The 15197-nt window shown below is 41.3% G+C and overlaps 1 long non-coding RNA gene across 1 annotated transcript in view; it reads left to right on the top strand.

Moving 5' to 3' along the window:
• The window catches only part of LOC142827841 (uncharacterized), a 53856-nt gene extending 47442 nt beyond the window's left edge, over positions 1-6414 (top strand). The window contains exon 3 of the long non-coding RNA XR_016349153.1: positions 2787-6414. This is a non-coding gene — a long non-coding RNA (uncharacterized LOC142827841). The remainder of the gene's footprint in view (positions 1-2786) is intronic.
• The last annotated feature ends 8783 nt before the right edge of the window (positions 6415-15197 follow it).

Here is a 15197-nt window from a genome sequence, read left to right as displayed (position 1 = left end):
GAGGAACTTTCGAAAGAAGGCGTTCTTCCTCGTAAATTGAGGTTTACCACCATCGAAAGAAAAGCCGCGTTCTTTCGAATTAATTTTGAAAGAACGCGGCTTGAGTCTGGACGCAGGGGAAGTTTTTTCGAAAAAAGGCTACTTTTTTCGAAAAAACCCCTGAGTCTGGACACAGCCCCACAGAAAAGGAAAAGGGAAGTTCCCCTTTCATAAATTCAAGACTTTATAATACAGATTGAACCTCTATGGTCCACGACTCTCTGGTCTGGCAACATCCATGGGACTAGAGAGCTCCAGCCACGGAGGTTGCCAGTTGGTCTATATTGGATGGAAAGCAAAAAAATCATTTCTGAATATAGCAATTTTGTTGGCAACCCCCTCTTCCCACAGGGCTTGTGGATGGGTCATAGCCCTGACTGCATGCCAGGGGCAGCGAAGCCTGGCAGGTAGGCTCAGGCCAGGGAGCTTGCCGGAATCACTGGGCCATGAAGGGAGCCCCAGATCCTGACCTCCAGTGGTCTGGCAAACTCCCTTGTTCTGTATTGAGGTTGCTGGACCAGTATCCATCTGAAATTTCTTTTGTAAGACCTAGGAAATAGCTTCTGTTTGCACTGTTCAGTATACAGCTGACAAAATAATAATATTTTTCTTAACCTGTGCAAAGGAAAAAATAAATTATATTGTTTTGAACTGAAACTGATTTCTGTCCTCTTTGCCCTTCTGTTTTTTTCAGTAAAATCCAATCCTCACTGCTTTGGTCAGACAGAAACTGCTGATTATCTTTACCACATTAATCTCACTCATATCGCTGATTACGTTGTTCCTTTTTCAGGTGTTCTTGTCCTACATTTCTCCCTGAAAACATACAAATGATCTTACATCGTCTACCTCTAATCAAAAGCTTAAGTGGCAAAGAAGGATCTTTGGATTTTAAGTTTATTATTTTCCCTGGAAAGCGTATCAGCACCTTTACCTGAGTGGCATTTGGGCAAACTTCCTTATACTCAGGGTTAATTGCTGCTGGAAAAAGCAATCTCAGGGAAACCTTAAAGCTATTGATAACAATTTTCTCCCATTAGGTCATACAATCTCTTCCCTCTGTTGCAGGGAAGTGTAGTGACCAATCAAGATTTGTATTATTCAAAATGATTTCATTACAGGGATGATTTCTTACTAACTCTCTTCAAAAACCAAAGTCTCTGCTGCTTGTTCCTATTTCGTCTTTCTCTTTATTGTACAAATGCCTGACTATTAATCTATCTTCAAACTACTTTTGCCAGACATACCAAGACTATTGTGCCCTTGGGATCCTTGAACTATGACTACAATGCCCCACATATTTCTCAGTGAGGTGAACTTACTTGGCAAATTCATATGATTAATTGGCCTGCTGGTTGAACGTTTGACTATTAATGTCCTGTTAAACAAAGCTGCTACTAGATTTGACAGCGAACACTTACACATTGGTACACATTGGCCTTTTTATTTCAGTGTCACTATTCCTCCCACAATCTTTTGAAACTAAGTATTCAGAGTGGACTGATATTTGACATTAAATATAATTTGGAGTAAGTGGTGGTGTATACACTACACTGCTTTTCATATGGGGCCTAAAAGATAATTTGATTCAGAGCCTAGCTTGCACTCATTCCTGCATGCCTGAACCTAATATACAGGTAACTCTGAGATTTTCTTACTCCATTTTAAGCTTGTGCAGGTATGTAGTCCAAGAAACAATCTAGTCCTTAGGTAGAACAATGGGATCTGCAACATGTTGCATTAGCCTCACAGATCTCTCAAACATTTTTTAAGTTGTCCTGAGATATTTTTCCTTTCCATATCAAAATGCACAGAAGGGAAGGCCTGACATCAGAAACTCAATAGATTCCATTTTCCTTACCAGTGCTACAGTGAGGCTGGGCCCTGGTGGTGTGCATTAAGCGACATTAAAAAAAACTCGAGTAAGATCTCTGCATATTGAGTCAGCTACATGAGCTCCCTGCCTCTGAACCCCTCCTAATCCCATCACTAGTAACAGCAGCCTGCCTAGCAAAACCAAACTAATACTATTAGCTGCCCCACCTGCTACCATGTGAACCCATCAATGACACATAACATGAATTGATGCTGCTCAGGGCAGCAATCATTTAAATGGCAGCAGATCGTAAAGTAATCCTATTATGTTTTTTAATGAGACTATAACTTGTAGACTTGAATGTCCCATGGATCCTTTCCCTTTCTTCTTATCTTTTTCTGAACTGCATCCAGTGTATTAGAAAAATGGACAGTGACCCTGCCTGTGGTTACTTTGTCAGAGTACAAGTAGAGGGGATAGAAAACAGCCGGTTTTCTTTCCCTGACCATTTTGCATGATGTTTCCATGCTTCTGTTCACCATGCAGATAATGTAGCAGAAGGGAACACAGAAGTTAATATTCCTGTTGAACAATAGCAGTCTTCTGCCAGTGATTCAAAGTCAGTTTTCTATCACTACAATTTTGGAATTTTGCTTACTGTATTATTTTATTTCCATTACAGACTATGTCCTAAATGCTATTAGCTACCACAGCACAGCCATTAGTATGAAATTCTTCAAGAGACTAAAGATTTCACAGAAATATTTAGATAAACAAATCTCAGTGGATATGAAGACTAAGCCATTTTGTTATGAAAATATTTTAAGAGGCATTGTGAGTGGGATTAAAATGCATTTGACTAAAACCAAATAGAAAGAGCCTATTAAAACATCATCCCCATTATTACTGTTTGCCTTTCTTTCTCAAACAGAAATAAGAAGCAATGAAAGCTTTTCAGAAAGAGGGAGAGAATATTTGCCTTGAAAGAGAATGTACCAGAAGGAGAACAGTAAAGTTTCTGTCTTCAAGAGATTGATTTCATAAGACACTTTCTATGATGAATGAAGCTGAAGGAAATGTAACTGTCTAGTACAGATTTTACACTCATTTCTATAATAGCATTTAGCTTCTGATTGACTCAGTTGGTGGAATTGATGTAAAATGGAATGTAATAAAGAAATAATCGTTTCTCAACATTTCAGTTGCTGTCAAGTAATTTCTGCTTAAACTATAATACTTAGACAACTGTAATTTTTAATTGAACTTGTTGATATGGCTCTTCACCAGAATATTGAAATTGTGTAATTTACATAATAATACTCTAATTAGCATATTTATTAGTTTCATCTGATGTGTCACAAACAAAGTTTTCTAATCTGGTTTTAGTATGATCTAACCTTCCACCATTATTGTTGTTTATGTGAAGATAATCACACACCTGACTTTGTATGAATTTTTTACAATATGAATTATTTGCATATGAATCCCAGGAAAAAAGCATTTAAAACATTTATTGATTTAAAGATAACCATTATTGAACAGTTGTGAATAAAGGAAATCTTTTAAATGATCATGTTAACTTTTCTGAGAGAGCTAACTTCTTTATTAGCATTAGAGCTGGCAAAATTATGTGAGGTGAACCATTTATCTGTAAAATTTAAGTTTTTTATTTACAAATATTAATGTACAGATTTTGATTTTTACAAATTTCTTCATACTTTAAAATTATCTGGTTATTGTTTTACAAAAATTCCTTTTCAGTACCTGAATTCATCTCAAAATATTTGCCATAACAATACGGATCTACATCATGTGGAATCTCCTCAGTGGAAATTTTTAAGAGATACTTAGAAAAACACCTGTGAGGGAAGGTTTAGATCAGTCATGGGTAATTGTCAAGGGGGTGGCAAGCCCAGCCTCTCACCCACCCACCCTGAGGCAGGGTGCACAGCCTCTTACACCCCATCTGGGTTGCTCCATTCCATAATTGTTACCATCACTGGGCCAGTAGCAGACTTTGTCAGCAGGGCAATAGGGCCCAGCAGCCAAGTCAGTAGTCCAGGTGTAGTATCCCTCTTGGGGGGTGAATAGAGTGGGGTAGCCACTGACAGGACTCTGTCAGTGGTGGGCACGTCCCACCAATAACTCAGTAGGGAATCTGCCAGAAACATGCTGAGCTCTCGGGGATTCCAATACCTCGCCCTGGGTAACTTCCTACCCTGTCCAGGATTGCTGGCATCTTTTCCACCTGTGTCCTCCAAGCTGTCTGCTGGCTGGTCTCTGCCACAGCATCCATCTGCTGCTTCTCTTCCAGATTGCAAGCCTCCCTGGCTGGTCTCCACTGGCTGGCCTCTGCTGCAGTGTCTGCCTGCTACTCCTGAATCAGCACTCTGCAGCAGCTCCTTCCCCTGGAGTGATCAGCCCTGAGCAAGCTGCTCCCCCAGCTTTTATACTGCTCCTCTAGTTGGAGTATGCCCAGCACATCTGTGGGGGTGGTGCTCCCTCAGCCATATAGGCCTGGTTAACTCTTGCCGGCCCAGTGCAGAGTTGGATTACCCCATCACAGTAACCTGCAGTCCACAGGCTACACATGGATGATCAGGGTAAACCTCTGGCAAGCTGCTAGACAGGTTGTTTACCTTGTGTCTACAAGTACGACTGTCCTCATCTCCCATTGGCATGAAATGGTGAATCGTGGACAATGGGAACTATGAGGGTATGTCTAGACATGAGGATAAATTAGACATACCGAAATTGCTAATGAAGTGGGGATTTAAATATCCCGCGCTTCATTAGAATAAAAATGACCGCTGCTTTTTGCCAACGTGGCAATTTGCTGGCAAAAAGAGGCAGTCTAGATGGAGATCGGTTGACAAGGAAAGCCTTTTCCGTCCGATCCCTTATGCCTCGTGGCAATAGAGGTATGTAGTCTAAACATACTCTGAGATGGCATGCCTGCAGGTGCAAGGTAAATAACCTGACAGCCTACCAGCAGCTTAACCTGACTAACTTCATGTGTCCTGCAGGCTGCAGGTTACCCTCCACTAGTCTAAATAGTACTTAATCCTGTCATGAATTTAGGCAATTGGACTGGATGACCTCTAAAGATCCCATCCACTCCTACGAGCCTGTGATTCTGATTCTAAATGACTGAACTCTGGAAATAAGGCCTGCAGGAAGTGGACAGTTTTTGTTAAAAAAGAAGATGAGTCAAAAGCTCAATTTTCTGTCAAAAACAGTTTTGAAAGAAAATCTTTGACCAGCAGTACTCACAAACACATACATTCAGAGTGACAATCTTTAGCATCTACCATGAGAAGGCTAGCCCTGTGACTAAGGTTTGGGACTTGGGAGAGCTCCATTCCATTCTCCTTTTGTGCCACAGACTTCCTGTGTGGCCTTGGGCAAGTCACTTGGGATACATCTAAAGTGGAGCCGAAAGTATAATTGCCAACTCAGCTAGAGATATGCACACTAGCTTTTTGGAATGTTAGCTTAATCAAAGAGAAGAATAGATATGACAGCAAAGGCATTGGGACGAGCTAACCACCTAAGTATATACCTAGGATAGACTCAAAGATTCATAGAATCAAAGATGACTAGAACTGGGAGAGACCTCGAGGGGTCATCAAGTTCAGTTCCCTGCCCTCATGGCAGGACCAAGCACCATCTAGATCATCTCTGATAGGGTATGTCTACACTACCCCCCTAGTTCGAACTAGTGGGGTAATGTATGCATACCGAACTTGCTAATGAAGTCCGGGATTTGAATTTCCCGGGCTTCATTAGCATAAAGCCAGCGCCGCCATTTTTAAAAGCCGGCTAGTGCAAACCCTGTGCCGCGCGGCTACACGCGGCACGGGCTAGATAGTTAGGACTAGCAAGCTATTCCGAACTATCTGTACGCCTCTGCTATTCTGAACTATCTGACCGAGAGGCTGCAAGAACTGCCTGTGGCTAGCACTGATATTGATACGATCACACACAAGCGTCCCAGGGAGTAATCTCCTGCTGAGCAAAGAATGTCCAGTTCTCCCAGTTTAGCTCTCTTTCTTACAAGTGTAAATTACATCAAAACTCCTTTGTAAGAACTGGTGTCATAAAGATAAACCAGCACAATTTGGCACCATAGATAAGAAAGAGAATACGTGATCCCACGGGTATAAAGATGGGACCAGCAGCGCACTCACTCTGATCGTCAATCTACCATCTACCTGCTGGTTGGGTTAGGCCTCCCAAGGTCCACATAGGGACACCCAGCCTTGTATTCGTCTTTCCGAGGAATTGAGGGACTGATCCTGGCCTGACATGCTGGAATTGGGGGATGCAGAAGGGGGTAAAAATTGTACCTGTATGTGTCCTTTTATTTTAGTGCATGCATAGAATAGAGCTCTTTAAAGATTAAGCTGTCACTTGGTACCATTATTTTCTATCTTCCTTTTTTCTTTGTAACCATTTTAAGATCTGTATTTGCTAGTGGTTAAGAAGTAGAACAATAGGCATTGTAACCACATGCTTTTATAAGCCTTTTAATAAACCTGTAACTGTTTAAGCTTTAACCTGACTCCTCCTGTTGCAGTAACAGAACCAAACACAATCAAAAGAACTCCAGCCAATCACAGGGGCAGACGCAGTGAGAGCTGGGTGTTTGGGCTCTGCCGCCTTCATGGGACAGACCCCCTGGGGCATCTGTCAGCCTTCCATAGGCTGCCCGCTGTGAAGGGACTTTGTTACCTAGCAGCTAAAGATTCGGATGTAATAAGCTCTCCCTGCAAACTTTGGGGCGCCCGTCAGCCTTTCGGCTGCTTGTTGTGAAGGGACCCTGTCAGAGCAGTTGAAGACTCAGGTGTATAACACACACACACACACCACACACTGCCCTGACCATTGGCTAACAGAATTGGTATAGTCGGCAGGATTGTATTATTGGTTCACATACAGCAATATGAAGCCAGTCACGCTGAACATGGATTTTAGCTGTATAGAAAAAGAGTTTGCCCAAGAGGGATGGGGCAACCCTAAATGGGATAAGGAGATGTTAGAGAAAGACTGGGGACAATCAAAGGAAATCTGGCAGCAGTTTTGTAACTGGGAAGCTGCCTGCAAAAGGGAAAAGGGAAAAGCGTTTGCATTTGGCTGTTAAAGGGTGTATGTGGCAAGCAGCCTTCACTAGCTACTGGATCTTAAAAACAGAGCTGATAAGAGTTCAGGGAGAGAGAGACAAGCTGCAAAAACAATGCCAGAACCTGGATACTCGGGTGCGAACGCTAACTAAGGACATAGTTGTGAAATTGAGCAGTTGCGAAAATGCTAAAATGGTGTAGCAAAATCGTGGTTTCTTTGCAGACATTCTGAAGGAAAAATGGGCCCTTTTCCCAAAAGAATGTCTGTAAATAATCCCGGCAAATTTGACTCAAATCCATACATTTGATTATAGCTACTGCTAAAAGAACTTTAAGGGGGTTTCTATCGGAACTTAACTACCCCCAATGAATAAAAGGGAATGTAATTATTGTACAGCTATGTAGAAATAGTGTAAGAAAGGTGCAGAAAGAATGTATGTGTGTGTGTATATATATATATATATAGTATAAATAAGTGAGGTTTTCAAGGTCCAGTAATTTTGTTTTGTAGGTTTAAAAAAAATTGGTATGGTTTATTTTCAGTAAGACCATTTCAGTCCAAGTCATTCAATGAAAGTACAGGAAAACTCTGTAAGCATAAAAAAAGTTACACCCTAATCAAAGTTTAACATGACCAAGTAATGTTATAAACAAAGAATGCACATTTTCCTGTAAGATGTATATTGTAAAAGGGGTAAAAACTGCAAACAAATTAAAACCCTGTGAGGGCTCCAGGAGCCACAACAGGTTGTAATTTCCTTTGTGGTACAAATGCCCTAGTTGGCAGTACAAAGAAGATTTGCAGGTAAATAGCTAAGTTTGATCAGCAAACTACCTGAGATTAGAAAGTTCAAATTGTAGCCCTCCAGAAAAAAAGATGTTAGTAAATAAGAGTTAAAAAAAAGGTATAAGCATTGCAATTTTAGTCCCATTAAAAGATTTGGTATACTAGAAAATGTTTAAACATAAGCAGTCTTTTAAGAAGGCTCCCAAAGAGAAGACTAAGAAATTGACATTTGTAAAAGATGTTACCCCCTTTGAACAAATCTTGCAAAATTTGGACATAGCCCTTGGTCTGATCAAGTGTTAGCTGATGTCCCTACAATTTCAAACCTAGAAGACAAATGGGCTAACTACTTATGGATACATAACCTTCAACTCCAATGAAAAGGAAGCAGCTGCAGTTTGGCTTCTATGAAAAACCTGTAATGAGGTGTTCTTCAAATTCACTGAATATGAAACTGAAAAATGTAAAAGCTTCTGCTGCAGAAGTGGAGAGGTAGAAATGCATGTCCCTCAGTACCCAGGCACAGCTAAAATCCCTTAAGGATGGGTACTGAGAGTTAAAGCAACTCTTAGATTTTTCAGGAATATGCTTAAAAAAAGGACCAGGAGGTGTGGGGCGTAGTAAACAAGGCCACCCTCCTTGCTAAACTGGTAATGGGCACTCTATTTACACCACAGAGTAGGTGGGGCAGACACTGCACAAAACCCCACCATGATTAAAGAGTCCCTATGGAAGGTGGGAATGCCTGAAAAGTACCGCCTGCCTCAGCAGCAGTCCCAGCAGATGCATCTGCTTTACCCCTAACTGCAGACATAAAAAGGTCAGCTCAGCTTGCAGAGACGGCAGCAATCAAACTAGCTTGTGAGACAGGTGCCAGTACCATCTACACTGACTCCTATGCTGTATGGGCCAGAGCCACCCAGTGGATAACTAACTGGAAAAATAATAACTGGAAAATAGGGGGGAAGCCTATTTGGGGATTGAAATATTGGAAATGGATATACCAGCATGCAACCCAACATGCCTTAAGCATGTGTCAGCTCACCAAAAGAACAACACCCCAGCTGAACAGTTAAATAACCTAGCCAATGCAGCAGCACAGATTTCTACTGCAGGTGGATTAGGAACGCCTGCACATTTGGCTACATGAAACCTTGGGGCACACAGGAAGTGACGAGCTGGTGCAGCAGGCACATGCCAGGTGTGGCCCATCACCCACCAACAGGCCAAAGACCTGGTACAAGCTTGTACCCTCTGTGTTGAACTCGGAAAACATATAACAAAAGGGCAACGGTTTGCCAAACTAAGAAACGGAAAAGTACTATGGGCAACCTGGCAAATCAATGATATTGGCCCACTGCCCATTGGTAAGCAGAGATGGAAATATGTGCTAACTAGAGTGGAAGTTGTTTCAGGAATTGGTTTTGCTTACCCAACTCGAATGGCAACGGGGTTGTCTACAATCATGGGACTAAACCGCTTAATAGCCCTTGTCCCAACACCCCAGGAAATCCAGTCTGACAATGGCTCACATTTTAAGAACAAACTGGTAAAACAGTGGGCCCTCCGCAATGGAGTCCAGTGGACCTTTCACTTCCTATATTGGCCCCAGTCTAATGGCATGGTCGAACACTGGAATGGACTGTTAAAAACCCACTTGAGACTCACAGATGGTAAATGGGGAAACAGATTAGATACTGTAGTGCAAAGATTAAACAATCGGCAGAACCCTACGGGTAGTCTGATCGGCAAGGGATTCTTTCCTCTGGGGAGAACCCCTCCTAGCACCACTGTACCACCCAAAGATCCTAATATGCACCTGGAGACACTGTAGTAATCAAACATCCCAGTCTGGGAACACAAACACGCGTACTGCACTCCTATAAAGGAAAAGGAGTCTGGACCACTGCAGACGCTGAACTGACGCCAATAACCATTACTGAGGCTTCGATTGTATCCAAGACCGGCTGACCTTATGTTTTACTACAGGAAACTGAGGCAATGATCCCGAACAGTGCTCCAGTGGAATGGACCCTTCCCAATGCTGGCCTGGATCCAGGAAACCACTATGAACTTTTGTTTATATACCACTTGCTGTTGTAGCGCTTTCAATCACTATTGTGGGTTATAGATTGAACCATGTGAAAAGACTTAAGCTGAAACAAGACATGGTACTCCAACTAGCCATGGTCTTCTTCCTCATTTCAACTGTTACTGCTAAACCAGCACATCCGCTCAAAGGCGCTATTCAAACCAACGCCTTTGCCGCTGGTGCCACAAACTGCTGGATGTGTACCCTGCTCAACTCCTCTAGAACTGTAATCATTCTTGTTGCTCTTCTCTGGACCTTCTCGAATTCCTCCACATCTTTCTTGAAATGTGGTGCCTAGAACTGGACACAATACTGAAACCGAGGCCTAATCAGTGCATAGTAGAGCAGAATTAGTTCTCATGTCTTGCTAACAACACTCCTGTTAATGCATCCCAGAATCATGTTTGCATTTTTTACAACAGTGTGACATTGCTAACACATTTAGCCTGTGACCCACTGTGATCCCTAGATCCCTTCTTCAGTACTCCTTCATAGACAGTTGCTTCCCATTCTGATTGTGTGAGACTGATTGTTCCTTTCTAAGTGGAGTACTTTGCACTTGTCCTTATTAAACTTCATCTTATTTACCTCAGACCATTTCTCCAGTTTGTCCAGATCATTTTGAATTATGACCCTATCCTCCAAAGCACTTGCAGCTCCTCCCATCTTGATATCATCTGCAAACTTAATAAGTGTATTCTCTATGCCAATATCTAAATAGTTGATGAAGATATTGAACAGAACCGGTCCAAAACCAGACCCCTGAGATACCCCACTTGTTATGCCTTCAGGATCTCAGATAGAATTCTACTATGGGCAACTAGTGTAGCATGAGAGCTGGTTACCCCCAAGTATAATTCTGTCTGAGACCCTAGGTACATACTGGCTTAATTGAAGTTAGTAAACATACATCTACCTGAAGTGGAAATTATACCTCCAGGTCCAGTGCAGATGTACTGTTCATCTCTCCATGACACACTTCTCCATCTGTAACATGATTGTTGTGAGTATAGCCCTGTGCTGATACAAACATCTATCTGTGGATGCAGTTATCCACAGATAAAAAATGAGTCACAGGACTATTCCCAGGATACACTGCAACTGAAGGAGAGGAGTGCAGTTCTGCCACTCCCGGGAGCCAGTACTCCATGCCAGCAGCTCCTCTTGGCTGTGTGGCTTTACTATCCCCAACCCTGTTGACAGCAAGGCTGGGAGACCTAAGATAGCACTGCTCTACATCCAAAATGCTTCTGAAATAAATGTAGTCAAACTTTACTAATTCTGGGTCACTGAGAATGAAAATGATGCTTAAAATTGTTGATTGGCTCTAGTTTTCAAGATATGCTATTGGGTCAGTATATACGACCCTTGACTTGCGAATGGAGGAGGATAAGTGAGTTATAAAGGGAAGGGATCTTAATTTAAACCAGAAATGACTAAAATACATCTTTGACTGGATCTATGAATAAATGTATGACTGGGTTTGGACAGTACTTGCTTTTTAGGCAAAACAATGAAGGATGCAATCTGAAGTTGGTATTGCGTCATACATGATATGAATTGCTGTTTTCTCTGAGAATGGGATAGTCGTGCAAGAGATTTCCCCCAACATCAAGATAGATTGGCCACTCCGACAGTCATTGGAGACTGGGAGGAAAAGTGTTCAGCATCCACCACTTGTTGAATCAAGGAAGATTTTGTTACCACCCTTACACATCAAGCTGGGTCTGATGAAGAACTTTGTCAAGGCCATGGACAAAACACAAGCAGCTTTCAAGTACCTCCGTGGAAAATTTCCAAGGTTTAGTGAAGCTAAGATAAAGGAAGGTGTCTTCGTTGGTCCTCAGATTCGTGAACTTCTTTGAGATGATGCATTTGACCATGCACTGAGTGGCAAGGAAAAGACGGCATGGAAAGCCTTCCAGTTAGTGGCAATAAATTTTCTTGGAAACAACAAGGAAGACAACTACAGGTTGTTGGTGGAAAACCTCCTCAAGGCATACAAAAGCCTTGGTTACAACATGTCACTAAAGATACATTTTTTGCACTCACATCTAGATTTTTTTCCACCGAACTGCGGAGCAGTGAGCGACGAGCACGGCGAGCGATTTCACCAGGACATTGCAACAATGGAGAAATGATAGGGCAAATGGAACCCATCAATGCTTGCAGACTATTGCTGGACAGTGACAAGAGATGCTCCATTTAATGAATACAAGAGACAAGCCAAGAAGCACCGAGTAGACACTGAATAGGACTAAACTATGTACATAACAATTGTTTTGCCTTTTGTTTCATATTAAATTTTATTTATATAACCCTTTTGCTGATTTTTAAAGTGTTACATAAACAGGCCAGGTGAAATATTATCATGTAAAGCAACCATAAACACATGAAAAGACCTAGGTTTACAATTTATGATTAAAACTCTACTATCTACGCAATATACATAGACGTACAATGTAAAAACTTAAATACCTTGGAAACAATAGCCAATCAGTTGTTTATTTTCATATTTGAATTCAGCACATCAAAATACATAATAAATAGCACATTTTATCTCTGAAGCAGACGACTTCTAAAAAATTGTAGACCAGTGTAGGAGGCACAGCTAGGTGCGGGGACAGAGGCAGTACAGCCGCACAGCCACAACGAACTGCTGATGTGGGGCACTGGCTCCTGGGAGTGATGGCACCACACTTTTCCCGTTTGACCACAGCGTCTCCTGGGAGTAGAGTAGATACCTATTTCTATCCATGGATATCTTCATCCCCAGGTAAATTTGTATCTGCACAGGGCACTAGTTGTGAAGATAAATATGATAATGATGTGATATAATCAAATACTACAGTAACCATGTAAGTGCCTTAATAAGGGACAAAGCCCAATGTTCTAATCCTGTCTCCCAGGGGAAAAACTCTAAGAAAAGAGTGAGTGGAAACATGCAGATTATTTGCTCCTGGATTCCAAAATAAAACTATGGGGAAAGAGTGAGATAGCCTTGAAAACATAATGAAAGAAAGATATATCATTTGAACCAGATTACCCTTTTGTGAAAAATATTTACTAGACAAGGGGAGTCTAAATCTGGAAAAAAAACCAAACCTGTTTCTAAACCCTTAACAAGGCAAAAGTAATCTCTTTGGTTAGACTATGTAAATGTATTCTGAGCATTTCTCTGGAAAAAAGTTTTTGAAAAGAAAAATCTCTCTGCATAAATTCATTATGTGTTCAATAACTAAATTAATGTCATGACAAGGACTTCAGATGTCAGGATTTTTTGCAAAGGAAATTATTTTAGCTTCTACCTTGAAATCAAAGGTTAAAATGGGAGACAGTGCAACCTTGATGATTAAAAGAGGATTAAAGTAAAAATTCTCTCTGAACTGAAGTGCAAATTTTCTAATGAAATGACAAGGCTATCTTTTCTTTAGGAAAGCATTTTTGACAAAGTTCCACATTTGAGGTTAATGACATGTCTAAATTTTGGGAGTTTTGGAATAAATGAAAAGTTAGCTCAGGAAACTAAGTACAGGAAAAGAAAACAAGGAATAAAGTAATTATAACACATGCTACTATGTTGGTGGGAGTAATAAATATTAATAAACACTACAGAAAATGGAGTCTTTTAAACATTGTTCACCACATACTGCCTGATCCAAAGCCCATTGAAGCAAATGGAAAGATTCCTACTGATTTCAAAGACTGATTAAAAGATCAGAACTCACAAGATGAGATATATAAAGATGCCGTTTACAGAGAAAATACAGAAGGAGGATGATTAGTAATTCATGGTCTAGCCTTACTGGAGATACTTAATGTAAGGGCTGAAGATATTAAAGGGAATAAGGTGTAACCGCTATTCAGTGCTGATTACGTCAGATAACTGTACGAGAAAGATACCTGTTCACATAAGAAACTAATACACAACTACAGAATGGCTAGGTTAAAAAGGCAGATTTATATGGTACTTGCGGCAAAAATAAATCTTTCCTTGGTCATGCTGAGGACTACTATTGGAAAAATGCCCTAGAAATCTGGGACATTTCCTCCTCTGAAAAAGAAAAAAAAACGTTGCTGGTGTTTCTGGTTTGCAAGGGCTTCGTCAGTGAGCGCGTCTGGATTCAGTAGTATGGATATTACACTCATTTGTTTGTGGCATATGTCTTTCTACAGAGTGTCTGTGGGTGTGACTTTGACTGGAAATGTGTGGTTCTGTCTTTGAATGTGTGGAAGGTCTTAGAAAGGTAAGTCTCCATGTGGGTGTAAATGCCTTTGTAATGCTTGCAATTAGGTTTTTGTTTTAATGTGGCAGGCAAAAGAATTAATGCTGAGGAAGGTGTTTGAAGTCAGATGCCAAAATCAGATACCACTGATAGAAGGAAAAACTATCTCCTCAGGAAAGGGTCCCATTGATTCCAATGGGAACTAGTTGGAGAGAGTCCACAGCAACTGGATTATGAATAAGCTTCTCCACTTTTCCCCCTTACCCTTTCAGGTTGGTGGGCATCTATCGTTGGGCATTCTTTTCTGATATCTTTATATGTTAATGTAACACGATCGTCCCAAACCTGGCATCAAAGCCCAGCTTTGCCTCAGTTTCCCCACTTGTGCAACTCACTGGATAGCTATATCACTGTAGCTACCACTAGTGTCATTATTTCCTTCCCTTTCACTATGGATGCATTTAACATTCAGACATAATCAATGTTTGACATTAATCAACCCAATCAGGTTCAGCCACCTGGCTCTTTTAATGGCTCTGAGTCAGAGGGCATCTACTGCTGCCTACATAACAGATATCCCCATTCAACTCTTTTACTTAGTTGGTATGGCATGTTCCCTTCCAGATCCTTCCCCTGCCCCAAGAGCCACCATGTAACTGTCCCTGTAAATTGAGCTACTTGCTAATTTTGTGTCTCTCCATATAAAAGGCAGTTTGCTACTGCTTTGAAGCTCTCTAGCCAGATTAGCTGATCATCGGCACAGCGCAGTGGCCATTTTTATTTTAATGAAGCGGGGATTATTTAAATCCCCACTTCTTTGACTATGTCAGGTAAACTATTTTACAAGGCTCTGTCGCCGGAGCCATGTAGGCTAGACATACCCATAGTGTAGAGGCTTTCAGCATCAACAGAAGGGGTTGTCCATCAATATAGTTAATCCAACAATAGGAGAAGCAGTAGCTAGATAGAAGGATAGAATTTTTCCATCCACCAAACTGTGGCTGCAGTGGTGATGTAGTTGACCTGTGTCACATGGGTCATTAAATAATTTGCAGCCCTGAGGGACATAGCTATATCAATAGGTGTAGACCCAGGCCTAAGACAAGGAGAGGCT

The sequence above is a fragment of the Pelodiscus sinensis genome, chromosome 3 (genome assembly GCF_052426305.1).
Source record: "Pelodiscus sinensis isolate ZL-2025 chromosome 3, ASM5242630v1, whole genome shotgun sequence".
Taxonomy (NCBI): Eukaryota; Metazoa; Chordata; order Testudines; family Trionychidae; genus Pelodiscus; species Pelodiscus sinensis.
Note: the sequence above shows the minus strand (reverse complement) of the source record. Positions and strands in the feature narration are given on the sequence as shown.